This window comes from Bombina bombina, chromosome 2, assembly GCF_027579735.1.
Source record: "Bombina bombina isolate aBomBom1 chromosome 2, aBomBom1.pri, whole genome shotgun sequence".
NCBI lineage: Eukaryota > Metazoa > Chordata > Amphibia > Anura > Bombinatoridae > Bombina > Bombina bombina.
In genome coordinates, this window is record NC_069500.1 from 939,194,728 (window position 1) to 939,211,016 (window position 16,289).

At 41.9% G+C, this 16,289-nt stretch overlaps 1 protein-coding gene across 1 annotated transcript in view; it reads left to right on the forward strand.

Annotated features, from left to right (window-relative positions):
• The window catches only part of LOC128647382 (protein Shroom3-like), a 149,853-nt gene that overhangs the window by 85,211 nt on the left and 48,353 nt on the right, over positions 1-16,289 (forward strand). The window lies entirely within an intron of this gene.

Here is a 16,289-nt window from a genome sequence, read left to right on the forward strand (position 1 = left end):
TGCTTTGTTCTCTTGGTATTCTTAGTTGAAAGCTAAACCAAGGTAGGCTCATATGCTAATTTCTAAGCCACCTCTAATCTAAATGCATTTGACATTTTTTCACAACTAGAGGGCGTTAGTTCATGTGTTTCATATAAATAACATTGTGCTCAAGCACATAGAGTTATTTAAGAGTAAGCACTAATTGCCTGAAATGCAAGTCCGTCAAAAGATCTGAGATAAGGAGGCAGTTAGCAGAATCTTAGATACAAGGTTATTACAGAGGTATAAAGTATATTTCTATAACAGGGTTGGTTGGATTATCTATCTTTTTAAACAATAACATTTTGGTGTTTACTATCCCTTTAAGTGACATTTTAAGGTATGGACTCTTTTATGGAACCTTGTCATGCAAACGTTAGTGTTCTATGTACAATAGAGGTTTTGCAATTGTTTATGAATTTGGAAATGTTCATTTCATTGCAGAGAATGTAAACTGTTTCCTAATCCTATTGTCAGTCTGACAGTTGTAAATGGTTGTGACATTTTGCAGACTCCTTAGCCGTGTACTTTGTCTCGTGCCTCCGCTTTCCGATACTGCAAACAAACGGCATAGGCATTAACACCTACGTAATGGGCCTCAGACACTGTTGTAAATGACAGACTGCATGATAACTTAGCGAATATCACAGTTAAACCACTTAGGGGAGCAGTGATAAAGCATTACCTTCTCACACCCTGGTCTATTAATAATTTTTGTTGGCTGGCATTTTTGTAAGAACTGTTTAAAATTATGATAAAATTTGCTCATTTAAATGATGAATTATTATTGTAGATTTCAGTATGTAATCTAAATATTTATAGATGCATTTTATATGTAAAATATTAGTCAACATTATTCTTAATTATTCATACAATTTTATTAATTATGTGCGTTTTAAACTTGTTTCACATTTTAGAATATCAGTCATAAAGGGCATTTTAACACCTTACACTTAGGAGAGAGAGACATAAGTTAAACCCATTAACAGCTGCATAGGGCACTCTTAAAGCTGTTAAAGTGAATGTAAAGTTTAATGAATAAGTGCCCGGTATCTAAAAATACTCTTAAAAACAGGGGCACTTTCAGTCATTAAACTTTACATTGAAGCTTCTTTTTAAAAATACTTTCCTTTTCTTTATGGAAAGCAGACCGGTGATCCTCTCGCAGTTGGAGGGACTGGTATGCTCCAGTTTGCCACACGTGTCACATTGAGTGTTTTTCTTCCACTTAGACATACTCGCCCTATGAGACGCCTCTTGTTTTTTTCTGTCGTTCTGCTGTAGTTAGCACAGTGATCATGAATCCGGCTTCCACCAATCGTTGTGTGCCCCCTTTGGCGTTCAGCTCATGAGGCAACGCAACAATTGGAGGAAGCCGGATTCGCCATTGCTGTGCTAACTACAGCAGGAGCTGCAGGCGGAGGATCGCTGGTCTGTTTTCCATAAAGAAAAGGTAAGTATTTTGAAAAAGAAGCTTCAATGTAAATTTTAATGAATGAAAGTGCCCCTGTTTTTAAAAATATTTTTAGAGACCGGGCACTTTTTCATTAAACTTTACATTCACTTTAACAAGTTCAGTCTGAACTATGAACACATTTTCTCCAACATAGGTGTGTCCGGTCCACGGCGTCATCCTTACTTGTGGGATATTCTCTTCCCCAACAGGAAATGGCAAAGAGCCCAGCAAAGCTGGTCACATGATCCCTCCTAAGCTCCGCCTACCCCAGTCATTCTCTTTGCCGTTGTACAGGCAACATCTCCACGGAGATGGCTTAGAGTTTTTTAGTGTTTAACTGTAGTTTTTATTATTCAATCAAGAGTTTGTTATTTTAAAATAGTGCTGGTATGTACTATTTACTCAGAAACAGAAAAGAGATGAAGATTTCTGTTTGTATGAGGAAAATGATTTTAGCACCGTAACTAAAATCCATGGCTGTTCCACACAGGACTGTTGAGAGCAATTAACTTCAGTTGGGGGAACAGTGTGCAGTCTCTTGCTGCTTGAGGTATGACACATTCTAACAAGACGATGTAATGCTGGAAGCTGTCATTTTTCCCTATGGGATCCGGTAAGCCATGTTTATTACGATGGTAAATAAGGGCTTCATAAGGGCTTATTAATGATTGTAGACTTTTCTGGGCTAAATCGATTCATTTTTAAAACATATTTAGCCTTGAGGAATCATTTTATCTGGGTATATTGATATTATAATATCGGCAGGCACTGTATTAGACACCTTATTTCTCTGGGGCTTTCCCAAAGCATAAGCAGAGCCTCATTTTCGCGCCGGTGTGGCGCACTTGTTTTTGAGAGGCATGGCATGCAGTCGCATGTGAGAGGAGCTCTGATACTTAGAAAAGGCTTTCTGAAGGCGTCATTTGGTATCGTATTCCCCTTTGGGTTTGGTTGGGTCTCAGCAAAGCAGATACCAGGGACTGTAAAGGGGTTAAAGTGTTTAAAACGGCTCCGGTTCCGTTATTTTAAGGGTTAAAGCTTCCAAATTTGGTGTGCAATACTTTTAAGGCTTTAAGACACTGTGGTGAAAATTTGGTGAATTTTGTACAATTCCTTCATGTTTTTTCGCAATTGCAGTAATAAAGTGTGTTCAGTTTAAAATTTAAAGTGACAGTAACGGTTTTATTTTAAAACGTTTTTTGTACTTTATTATCAAGTTTATGCCTGTTTAACATGTCTGAACTACCAGATAGACTGTGTTCTGAATGTGGGGAAGCCAGAATTCCTGTTCATTTAAATAAATGTGATTTATGTGATAATGACAATGATGCCCAAGATGATTCCTCAAGTGAGGGGAGTAAGCATGGTACTGCATCATTCCCTCCTTCGTCTACACGAGTCTTGCCCACTCAGGAGGCCCCTAGTACATCTAGCGCGCCAATACTCCTTACTATGCAACAATTAACGGCTGTAATGGATAATTCTGTCAAAAACATTTTAGCCAAAATGAACCCTTGTCAGCGTAAGCGTGGCTGCTCTGTTTTAGTTACTGAAGAGCATGACGACGCTGATATTAATATCTCTGAAGGGCCCCTAACCCAATCTGAGGGGGCCAGGGAGGTTTTGTCTGAGGGAGAAATTACTGATTCAGGGAACATTTCTCAACAGGCTGAACCTGATGTAATTGCATTTAAATTTAAGTTGGAACATCTCCGCATTCTGCTTAAGGAGGTATTATCCACTCTGGATGATTGTGAAAAGTTGGTCATCCCAGAGAAACTATGTAAAATGGACAAGTTCCTAGAGGTGCCGGAGCTCCCAGAAGCTTTTCCTATACCCAAGCGGGTGGCGGACATTGTTAATAAAGAATGGGAAAGGCCCGGTATTCCTTTCGTTCCTCCCCCCATATTTAAAAAATTGTTTCCTATGGTCGACCCCAGAAAGGACTTATGGCAGACAGTCCCCAAGGTCGAGGGAGCGGTTTCTACTTTAAACAAACGCACCACTATACCCATAGAGGATAGTTGTGCTTTCAAAGATCCTATGGATAAAAAATTAGAAGGTTTGCTTAAAAAGATGTTTGTTCAGCAGGGTTACCTTCTACAACCAATTTCATGCATTGTCCCTGTCACTACAGCCGCATGTTTCTGGTTTGATGAGCTGATAAAGGCGCTCGATAGTGATTCTCCTCCTTATGAGGAGATTATGGACAGAATCAATGCTCTCAAATTGGCTAATTCTTTCACCCTAGACGCCACTTTGCAATTGGCTAGGTTAGCGGCTAAGAATTCTGGGTTTGCTATTGTGGCGCGCAGAGCGCTTTGGTTGAAATCTTGGTCGGCTGATGCGTCTTCCAAGAACAAGCTACTAAACATTCCTTTCAAGGGGAAAACGCTGTTTGGCCCTGACTTGAAAGAGATTATCTCGGATATCACTGGGGGTAAGGGCCACGCCCTTCCTCAGGATCGGCCTTTCAAGGCGAAAAATAGACCTAATTTTCGTCCCTTTCGTAAAAACGGACCAGCCCAAAGTGCTACGTCCTCTAAGCAAGAGGGTAATACTTCTCAAGCCAAGCCAGCTTGGAGACCAATGCAAGGCTGGAACAAGGGAAAGCAGGCCAAGAAGCCTGCCACTGCTACCAAGACAGCATGAAATATTGGCCCCCGATCCGGGACCGGATCTGGTGGGGGGCAGACTCTCTCTCTTCGCTCAGGCTTGGGCAAGAGATGTTCTGGATCCTTGGGCGCTAGAAATAGTCTCCCAGGGTTATCTCCTGGAATTCAAGGGACTTCCCCCAAGGGGGAGGTTCCACAGGTCTCAGTTGTCTTCAGACCACATAAAAAGACAGGCGTTCTTACATTGTGTAGAAGACCTGTTAAAAATGGGAGTGATTCATCCTGTTCCAATAAGAGAACAAGGGATGGGGTTCTACTCCAATCTGTTCATAGTTCCCAAAAAAGAGGGAACGTTCAGACCAATCTTAGATCTCAAGATCTTAAACAAGTTTCTCAAGGTTCCATCTTTCAAGATGGAAACCATTCGAACTATTCTTCCTTCCATCCAGGAGGGTCAATTCATGACCACGGTGGATTTAAAGGATGCGTATCTACATATTCCTATCCACAAGGAACATCATCGGTTCCTAAGGTTTGCATTCCTGGACAAACATTACCAGTTCGTGGCGCTTCCTTTCGGATTAGCCACTGCTCCAAGGATTTTCACAAAGGTACTAGGGTCCCTTCTAGCGGTGCTAAGACCAAGGGGCATTGCAGTAGTACCTTACCTGGACGACATTCTGATTCAAGCGTCGTCCCTTCCTCAAGCAAAGGCTCACACGGACATTGTCCTGGCCTTTCTCAGATCTCACGGCTGGAAAGTGAACGTGGAAAAGAGTTCTCTATCCCCGTCAACAAGGGTTCCCTTCTTGGGAACAATTATAGACTCCTTAGAAATGAGGATCTTTCTAACAGAGGCCAGAAAAACAAAACTTCTAGACTCTTGTCGGATACTTCATTCCGTTCCTCTTCCTTCCATAGCTCAGTGCATGGAAGTGATCGGGTTGATGGTAGCGGCGATGGACATAGTTCCTTTTGCGCGCATTCATCTAAGACCATTACAACTGTGCATGCTCAGTCAGTGGAATGGGGACTATACAGACTTGTCTCCGAAGATACAAGTAAATCAGAGGACCAGAGACTCACTCCGTTGGTGGCTGTCCCTGGACAATCTGTCTCAAGGGATGACGTTCCGCAGACCAGAGTGGGTCATTGTCACGACCGACGCCAGTCTGATGGGCTGGGGCGCGGTCTGGGGATCCCTGAAAGCTCAGGGTCTTTGGTCTCGGGAAGAATCTCTTCTACCGATAAATATTCTGGAACTGAGAGCGATATTCAATGCTCTCAAGGCCTGGCCTCGGCTAGCGAGGACCAAGTTCATACGGTTTCAATCAGACAACATGACAACTGTTGCGTACATCAACCATCAGGGGGGAACAAGGAGTTCCCTAGCGATGGAAGAAGTGACCAAAATCATTCTATGGGCGGAGTCTCACTCCTGCCACCTGTCTGCTATCCACATCCCAGGAGTGGAAAATTGGGAAGCGGATTTTCTGAGTCGTCAGACATTGCATCCGGGGGAGTGGGAACTCCATCCGGAAATCTTTGCCCAAGTCACTCACCTGTGGGGCATTCCAGACATGGATCTGATGGCCTCTCGTCAGAACTTCAAAGTTCCTTGCTACGGGGCCAGATCCAGGGATCCCAAGGCGGCTCTAGTGGATGCACTAGTAGCACCTTGGACCTTCAAACTAGCTTATGTGTTCCCGCCATTTCCTCTCATCCCCAGGCTGGTAGCCAGGATCAATCAGGAGAGGGCGTCGGTGATCTTGATAGCTCCTGCGTGGCCACGCAGGACTTGGTATGCAGATCTGGTGAATATGTCATCGGCTCCACCTTGGAAGCTACCTTTGAGACGAGACCTTCTTGTTCAGGGTCCGTTCGAACATCCGAATCTGGTTTCACTCCAGCTGACTGCTTGGAGATTGAACGCTTGATTTTATCGAAGCGAGGATTCTCAGATTCTGTTATCAATACTCTTGTTCAGGCCAGAAAGCCTGTAACTAGAAAGATTTACCACAAAATTTGGAAAAAATATATCTGTTGGTGTGAATCTAAAGGATTCCCTTGGGACAAGGTTAAGATTCCTAGGATTCTATCCTTCCTTCAAGAAGGATTGGAAAAAGGATTATCTGCAAGTTCCCTGAAGGGACAGATTTCTGCCTTGTCGGTATTACTTCACAAAAAGCTGGCAGCTGTGCCAGATGTTCAAGCCTTTGTTCAGGCTCTGGTTAGAATCAAGCCTGTTTACAAACCTTTGACTCCTCCTTGGAGTCTCAATTTAGTTCTTTCAGTTCTTCAGGGGGTTCCGTTTGAACCCTTACATTCCGTTGATATTAAGTTATTATCTTGGAAAGTTTTGTTTTTAGTTGCGATTTCTTCTGCTAGAAGAGTCTCAGAACTATCTGCTCTGCAGTGTTCTCCTCCTTATCTGGTGTTCCATGCAGATAAGGTGGTTTTACGTACTAAACCTGGTTTTCTTCCAAAAGTTGTTTCTAACAAAAACATTAACCAGGAGATTATCGTACCTTCTCTGTGTCCGAAACCAGTTTCAAAGAAGGAACGTTTGTTGCACAATTTGGATGTTGTTCGCGCTCTAAAATTCTATTTAGATGCTACAAAGGATTTTAGACAAACATCTTCCTTGTTTGTTGTTTATTCAGGTAAAAGGAGAGGTCAAAAAGCAACTTCTACCTCTCTCTCTTTTTGGATTAAAAGCATCATCAGATTGGCTTACGAGACTGCCGGACGGCAGCCTCCCGAAAGAATCACAGCTCATTCCACTAGGGCTGTGGCTTCCACATGGGCCTTCAAGAACGAGGCTTCTGTTGATCAGATATGTAGGGCAGCGACTTGGTCTTCACTGCACACTTTTACCAAATTTTACAAGTTTGATACTTTTGCTTCTTCTGAGGCTATTTTTGGGAGAAAGGTTTTGCAAGCCGTGGTGCCTTCCATTTAGGTGACCTGATTTGCTCCCTCCCTTCATCCGTGTCCTAAAGCTTTGGTATTGGTTCCCACAAGTAAGGATGACGCCGTGGACCGGACACACCTATGTTGGAGAAAACAGAATTTATGTTTACCTGATAAATTTCTTTCTCCAACGGTGTGTCCGGTCCACGGCCCGCCCTGGTTTTTTAATCAGGTCTGATAATTTATTTTCTTTAACTACAGTCACCACGGTACCATATGGTTTCTCCTATGCAAATATTCCTCCTTAACGTCGGTCGAATGACTGGGGTAGGCGGAGCCTAGGAGGGATCATGTGACCAGCTTTGCTGGGCTCTTTGCCATTTCCTGTTGGGGAAGAGAATATCCCACAAGTAAGGATGACGCCGTGGACCGGACACACCGTTGGAGAAAGAAATTTATCAGGTAAACATAAATTCTGTTTTTGTTTTTTAGCTCCTTTAGACTTGAATGTCCACAGTTTATCGATAAAGAAATAAAAATTCAACAACTCTGTGAGCTGCCGTATTGTGTTAATTTATTTGTAAACTGCCAGAGAGAGAGAGAGAGAGACATTTTTTTTTGTGACCTACTGTATTGTGTTAATGTTTTTGTAAACCGCCAGATTAACGACAAGCTAAAAAAAAAGAACGCTTCAATGAGTGCTAGACCAAAGGTTTTTGCCATTAACAGTGCAATAATATAAATGTTGTCACTCATTAGAACATTTTAGTTTTTCACCTTTAAATACGTTTTTAATATCCAGACTCTTCTGTGGGAAACAGGCGAGAATGAATTTCCAAGAGAATAAAAACGCTAATTTACAAAGATCTAAAAAATCAAGAAAAATCACAAGAAAACACAATGCACTTCAAAATGAATACAAATGCTTATGAGTAGTCTACTTTTAAAGGAGTACAAAGTTAACATAGATTACACATTGCAATTTACTTATATTATCAAATGCACGTCGGTCTTTGGTATTCTTTGTTGGAAACCATACTTAGGTAGGCTCAGGAGCAGTAATACACTACTGGGAGCTAGCAGGTAGTTTGTGGCTACACACATATGTCTCTTGCTTTATCCGATGTGTTCAGCTAGCTCCTAGTAGTACACTACTGCTCTGTAGTTTTAATACACTTGCACAGGTTAAACACATATGCATATAACATTGTATAAATAAAATGTTGTAGCACAATAAAGGGGTGGTCGTAGCCGAAAAATCTGTTTAAAATTTAGGAGCCAGTAAGAATATTTAGGAGCCAAACATACTTTTAGGACAGACAGTGGTATTTGTATATTCATATATGTAGAATAACTCAAACAGTTAGGAGCCAGGGGTAAATTTTTAGAACCCAGTGGCTCCCTGGCTCCCAAGCTTGTCAAGGCCTATAATAGAGACCATTTTTGTCTCTTTACTGCTGTATACTAAAATAATATATATAAAAAATATATATATATATATATGAAGAATAGGGGCTGATCTATGTTATAATGTCAGCTGAATTTCAATTAGCAGACAGTAAGGCTGTATAAAATGGTTATAGCACAGAGATAAAATGATGCATTTATGAAGAACAAAATGATCTCATGTAGACTGTTCTTTAGATTGTGAAATTACGTTCTATGTTTAGATTCTTTGCTTGAGGGTTGTATAACATATCTGCCTTTTGTTCAGTTGTAAAAGTGATAAATTAAATAGCAGTAAAGCTCTTTATAGAACAGGATCAGCTGCAGGCAGAGTCATCTCGTATGGTTTTTTTCTTGTGTTAATTTACCACCGCTTTAAAGAGACATGGCAGTTAGACAGATAAGGCGTACAGTTTTTAACAATAACTTACTAGCTGAAATATAGTCCTTTTCCATGACAGAATACCTAGGTAGGCTCATGAGAGTGCATGTGCCTTGAGCAATATATGGCAGTGGTGTTTGCAACAATGCATAACGTTTTGCCAAACTTTGTTGAAGACCATACGGACATTCCGGTCCAAATTGAAATGAAAGGGACAGCGAAAACCAGTTTTCATATAACTACATGTGAAAGATGCTACTATAAAGAAGAATATGCACAGTTACTGATCTAAAAAACATAATTTATGCTTACCTGATAAATTCCTTTCTTCTGTTGTGTGATCAGTCCACGGGTCATCATTACTTCTGGGATATAACTCCTCCCCAACAGGAAATGCAAGAGGATTCACCCAGCAGAGCTGCATATAGCTCCTCCCCTCTACGTCACTCCCAGTCATTCGACCAAGAATCAACGAGAAAGGAGAAACCAAGGGTGAAGTGGTGACTGGAGTATAATTTAAAAGATATTTACCTGCCTTAAAAAACAGGGCGGGCCGTGGACTGATCACACAACAGAAGAAAGGAATTTATCAGGTAAGCATAAATTATGTTTTCTTCTGTTATGTGTGATCAGTCCACGGGTCATCATTACTTCTGGGATACCAATACCAAAGCAAAAGTACACGGATGACGGGAGGGATAGGCAGGCTCATTATACAGAAGGAACCACTGCCTGAAGAACCTTTCTCCCAAAAATAGCCTCCGAAGAAGCAAAAGTGTCAAATTTGTAAAATTTGGAAAAAGTATGAAGCGAAGACCAAGTTGCAGCCTTGCAAATCTGTTCAACAGAGGCCTCATTCTTAAAGGCCCAAGTGGAAGCCACAGCTCTAGTAGAATGAGCTGTAATTTTTTCAGGAGGCTGCTGTCCAGCAGTCTCATAGGCTAAACGAATTATGCTACGAAGCCAGAAGGAGAGAGAGGTAGCCGAAGCCTTATGACCTCTCCTCTGACCAGAGTACACGACAAACAGGGAAGACGTTTGTCGAAAATCCTTAGTTGCCTGCAAGTAGAACTTGAGGGCACGAACTACATCCAGATTGTGTAGAAGACGTTCCTTCTTTGAAGAAGGATTCGGGCACAGGGAAGGAACCACGATCTCTTGATTGATGTTCCTGTTAGTGACTACCTTAGGTAAGAACCCAGGTTTAGTACGCAGAACTACCTTATCTGAATGAAAAATCAAATAAGGAGAATCACAATGTAAAGCTGATAACTCAGAGACTCTCCGAGCCGAAGAAATAGCCATTAAAAATAACACTTTCCAAGATAACAACTTTATATCAATGGAATGAAGGGGTTCAAACGGAACTCCTTGTAGAACGTTAAGAACAAGGTTTAAACTCCATGGCGGAGCAACAGTTTTAAACACAGGCTTGATTCTAGCTAAAGCCTGACAAAAGGCCTGGACGTCTGGATTTTCTGACAGACGCCTGTGCAACAAGATGGACAGAGCTGAGATCTGTCCCTTTAATGAACTAGCCGATAAACCCTTTTCTAAACCTTCTTGTAGAAAGGACAATATCCTAGGAATCCTAACCTTACTCCAGGAGTAACCTTTGGATTCGCACCAGTATAGGTATTTACGCCATATCTTATGGTAAATCCTTCTGGTAACAGGCTTCCTAGCCTGTATCAGGGTATCAATAACCGACTCAGAAAAACCACGTTTTGATAAAACCAAGCGTTCAATTTCCAAGCAGTCAGCTTCAGAGAAGTTAGATTTTGATGTTTGAATGGACCCTGTATCAGAAGGTCCTGTCTTAGAGGTAGAGACCAAGGCGGACAGGATGACATGTCCACTAGATCTGCATACCAAGTCCTGCGTGGCCATGCAGGCGCTATTAGAATCACTGATGCTCTCTCCTGTTTGATTTTGGCAATCAATCGAGGAAGCAGCGGGAAGGGTGGAAACACATAAGCCATCCCGAAGTTCCAAGGTGCTGTCAAAGCATCTATCAGAACCGCTCCCGGATCCCTGGATCTGGACCCGTAGCGAGGAAGTTTGGCGTTCTGGCGAGACGCCATGAGATCTATCTCTGGTTTGCCCCAACGTCGAAGTATTTGGGCAAAGACCTCCGGATGAAGTTCCCACTCCCCCGGATGAAAAGTCTGGCGACTCAAGAAATCCGCCTCCCAGTTCTCCACTCCCGGGATGTGGATTGCTGACAGGTGGCAAGAGTGAGACTCTGCCCAGCGAATTATCTTTGATACTTCCATCATTGCTAGGGAGCTTCTTGTCCCTCCTTGATGGTTGATGTAAGCTACAGTCGTGATGTTGTCCGACTGAAACCTGATGAACCCCCGAGTTTTTAACTGGGGCCAAGCCAGAAGGGCATTGAGAACTGCTCTCAATTCCAGAATGTTTATTGGTAGGAGACATTCCTCCTGATTCCATTGTCCCTGAGCCTTCAGAGAATTCCAGACAGCGCCCCAACCTAGAAGGCTGGCGTCTGTTGTTACAATTGTCCAGTCCGGCCTGCTGAATGGCATCCCCCTGGACAGATGTGGCCGAGAAAGCCACCATAGAAGAGAGTTTCTGGTCTCTTGATCCAGATTCAGAGTAGGGGACAAGTCTGAGTAATCCCCATTCCACTGACTCAGCATGCACAATTGCAGCGGTCTGAGATGTAGACGTGCAAAGGGTACTATGTCCATTGCTGCTACCATTAAGCCGATCACCTCCATGCATTGAGCTACTGACGGGAGTTGAATGGAATGAAGGACACGGCATGCATTTAGAAGCTTTGTTAATCTGTCTTCTGTCAGATAAATCTTCATTTCTACAGAATCTATAAGAGTCCCCAAGAATGGAACTCTTGTGAGAGGAAAGAGAGAACTCTTCTTTTCGTTCACTTTCCATCCATGCGACCTTAGAAATGCCAGAACTAACTCTGTATGAGACTTGGCAGTTTGAAAGCTTGAAGCTTGTATCAGAATGTCGTCTAGGTACGGAGCTACCGAAATTCCTCGCGGTCTTAGTACCGCCAGAAGGGCACCCAGAACCTTTGTGAAGATTCTTGGAGCCGTAGCCAATCCGAATGGAAGAGCTACAAACTGGTAATGCCTGTCTAAGAAGGCAAACCTTAGATACCGGTATGATCTTTGTGAATCGGTATGTGAAGGTAAGCATCCTTTAAATCCACTGTGGTCATGTACTGACCCTTTTGGATCATGGGTAAGATTGTCCGAATAGTTTCCATCTTGAACGATGGAACTCTTAGGAATTTGTTTAGGATCTTTAAATCCAAGATTGGCCTGAAAGTTCCCTCTTTTTTGGGAACCACAAACAGGTTTGAGTAAAACCCTTGTCCTTGTTCCGACCGCGGAACCGGATGGATCACTCCCATTAATAACAGATCTTGTACACAGCGTAGAAACGCTTCTTTCTTTATCTGGTTTGTTGACAACCTTGACAGATGAAATCTCCCTCTTGGGGGAGAGAATTTGAAGTCTAGAAGGTATCCCTGAGATATGATCTCTAGCGCCCAGGGATCCTGAACATCTCTTGCCCAAGCCTGGGCGAAGAGAGAGAGTCTGCCCCCCACTAGATCCGGTCCCGGATCGGGGGCCCTCGATTCATGCTGTCTTAGGGGCAGCAGCAGGTTTCCTGGCCTGCTTGCCCTTGTTCCAGGACTGGTTAGGTTTCCAGCCTTGTCTGTAACGAGCAACGGCTCCTTCCTGTTTTGGTGCAGTGGAAGTTGGTGCTGCTCCTGCTTTGAAATTCCGAAAGGGACGAAAATTAGACTGTCTAGCCTTAGCTTTGGCTTTGTCTTGAGGTAGGGCGTGGCCCTTACCTCCTGTAATGTCAGCGATAATTTCTTTCAAACCGGGCCCAAATAAAGTTTGCCCCTTGAAAGGTATATTAAGTAATTTGGACTTAGAAGTTACATCAGCTGACCAGGATTTTAGCCACAGCGCCCTACGTGCCTGAATGGCGAATCCTGAGTTCTTAGCCGTAAGTTTGGTTAAATGTACTACAGCCTCCGAAATGAATGAATTAGCTAGTTTAAGGACTCTAAGCCTGTCCGTAATGTCGTCCAGCGTAGCTGAACTAAGGTTCTCTTCCAGAGACTCCATCCAAAATGCTGCAGCAGCCGTAATCGGCGCGATGCATGCAAGGGGTTGCAATATAAAACCTTGTTGAACAAACATTTTCTTAAGGTAACCCTCTAATTTTTTATCCATTGGATCTGAAAAAGCACAGCTATCCTCCACCGGGATAGTGGTACGCTTAGCTAAAGTAGAAACTGCTCCCTCCACCTTAGGGACCGTTTGCCATAAGTCCCGTGTGGTGGCGTCTATTGGAAACATCTTTCTAAATATTGGAGGGGGTGAGAACGGCACACCGGGTCTATCCCACTCCTTAGTAACAATTTCAGTTAGTCTCTTAGGTATAGGAAAAACGTCAGTACTCGCCGGTACCGCAAAGTATTTATCCAACCTACACAATTTCTCTGGTATTGCAACAGTGTTACAATCATTAAGAGCCGCTAAAACCTCCCCTAGTAATACACGGAGGTTCTCCAATTTAAATTTAAAATTTGAAATATCTGAATCCAATCTGTTTGGATCAGAACCGTCACCCACAGAATGAAGCTCTCCGTCCTCATGCTCTGCAAGCTGTGACGCAGTATCAGACATGGCTCTAGTATTATCAGCGCACTCTGTTCTCACCCCAGAGTGATCACGCTTGCCCCTTAGTTCTGGTAATTTAGCCAAAACTTCAGTCATAACAGTAGCCATATCTTGTAATGTTATCTGTAATGGCCGCCCAGATGTACTAGGCGTCACAATATCACGCACCTCCCGGGCGGGAGATGCAGGTACTGACACGTGAGGCGAGTTAGTCGGCATAACTCTCCCCTCGCTGTTTGGTGAAATTTGTTCAATTTGTACAGATTGGCTTTTATTTAAAGTAGCATCAATACAGTTAGTACATAAATTTCTATTGGGCTCCACCTTGGCATTGGAACAAATGACACAGGTATCTTCCTCTGAATCAGACATGTTTAACACACTAGCAAATAAACTTGCAACTTGGCTACAATCTTATTTAACAAAAACGTACTGTGCCTCAAAGAAGCACTAAACGATTAAATGACAGTTGAAATAATGAACTGAAAAACTGTTATAGCATCAATCCTTGAAACCAACACAACTTTTAGCAAAGGTTTGTTCCCATTAGTAAAGTAACAATAATTAAATTTGAAACGTAAAAATTACAGAGCAACGTTTTTAATCACAGTCAATATATAAGTCTCACAGCTCTGCTGAGAGAATCTACCTCCCTTCAAAGAAGTTTGAAGACCCCTGAGTTCTGTTAGAGATGAACCGGATCATGCAGGAAATACAAGAGTAACTGACTGGAAATTTTTGATGCGTAGCAAAGAGCGCCAAAAACGGCCCCTCCCCCTCACACACCGCAGTGAGAGAGAAACGAAACTGTCACAATTAAAACAAGTAACTGCCAAGTGGAAAAATAATGCCCAAACATTTATTCACTCAGTACCTCAGAAAATGCAAACGATTCTACATTCCAGCAAAAACGTTTAACATAATAAATACCTATTAAAAGGTTTAATGTACTTTTTACAGAGTAATTCCAGTGAAGTACCATCCCCAGAATACTGAAGTGTAGAGTATACATACATGTCATTATAACGGTATGGCAGGATTTTCTCATCAATTCCATTCAGAAAATAAAAACTGCTACATACCTCAATGCAGATTCATCTGCCCGCTGTCCCCTGATCTGAAGCTTTTACCTCCCTCAGATGGCCGAGAAACAGCAATATGATCTTAACTACTCCGGTTAAAATCATAGTAAAAACTCTGGTAGATTCTTCTTCAAACTCTGCCAGAGAGGCAATAACACGCTCCGGTGCTATTGTAAAATAACAAACTTTTGATTGAAGTTATAAAAACTAAGTATAATCACCATAGTCCTCTCACACATCCTATCTAGTCGTTGGGTGCAAGAGAATGACTGGGAGTGACGTAGAGGGGAGGAGCTATATGCAGCTCTGCTGGGTGAATCCTCTTGCATTTCCTGTTGGGGAGGAGTTATATCCCAGAAGTAATGATGACCCGTGGACTGATCACACATAACAGAAGAAATCCAGTATAAAACCTTTTAAAAACTTACTTTTAAGCTCCCAGTTAAAGGGACACTGAACCCACATTTTTTCATTCGTGATTCAGATAGAGCATGCAATTTAAAGCAATTTTCTAATTTTCTCCTATTATCAAATTCTCTTCATTCTCTTTGTATCTTTATTTGAAAAGCATAAATGTAAGTTTAGATGCTGGGCCATTTTTGGTGAACAACCTGGGTTGTTCTTGCTGTGTGGTGAATAAATTCACCCACCAATAAAACAGTGCTGTCCATGTTCTGAACCAAAAAAAGCTTAGATGCTTTCTTTTTCAAATAAAGATAGCTAGAGAGCAAAGAAAAATTGATAATAGGAGTAAATTAGAAAGTTGCTTAAAAGTGCATGCACTATCTGAATCACGAAAGAAAAAAATTGGGTTCAGTGTCCCTTTAAATACTGTTGATGAGGTTAGGCTGATACACTCAGTGAAAGGGGCTGGGTAAACAAGAAGAACAGACAAACTTTAGACTTTTAATACACAGTGTATAAAACTATTTATAAAAATAGTGGCATTTAAATTCATTAAAATATGTAAACACGTTCCATTTGTAAAATATTTACCATTTAGAGATGGTAATTATCGCGCCGTTCCTCCGCCCGAATCTCACGAGCTGGACACCAAGTAGGGCACCCAACAAATGGATAAAGCCGGATTCGTCATCGCTCAGCTAAATCAAGGATGAGATGTGGGTGGAGGAACGGCACAATATTTACCTTCTCTAAATGGTAAATATTTTACCAAGGAAACGTGTTTAAATATTTTAATGACTTTAAAGGGACAGTATACACTCATTTTCATATAACTGCATGTAATAGACACTACTATAAAGAAGAATATGCACAGACACTGCTATAAAAATCCAGTATAAAACTGTTTAAAAACTTACTTAGAAGCTGTCAGTTTGGCTCTGTTGAAAAGGTAGTTGGAAAGCCCACTGCAAGTGGTAAATAAGACCCTCCCCCCTCCCCCTTCCTTTGCATATGATAAGACCCTTTACACAAACAGGAGCAAGCTGGAGAAGGTAGCTGATGGTATTCAAATAAAACTTTGGGGCTTGGTTGGGAGTCTGAAAATCAGGGCAATGTTATATAAAAATAAGCAAAACTATACATTTATTTAAAAAAAAACAACTTTATGGGCTATATAAATAGATCATCTACAAAACATTTATGCAATGAAAAAATGAGTGTATAATGTCCCTTTAAGTGCCACTGTTTTTATGAATAGTTTTATATACTGTGTAT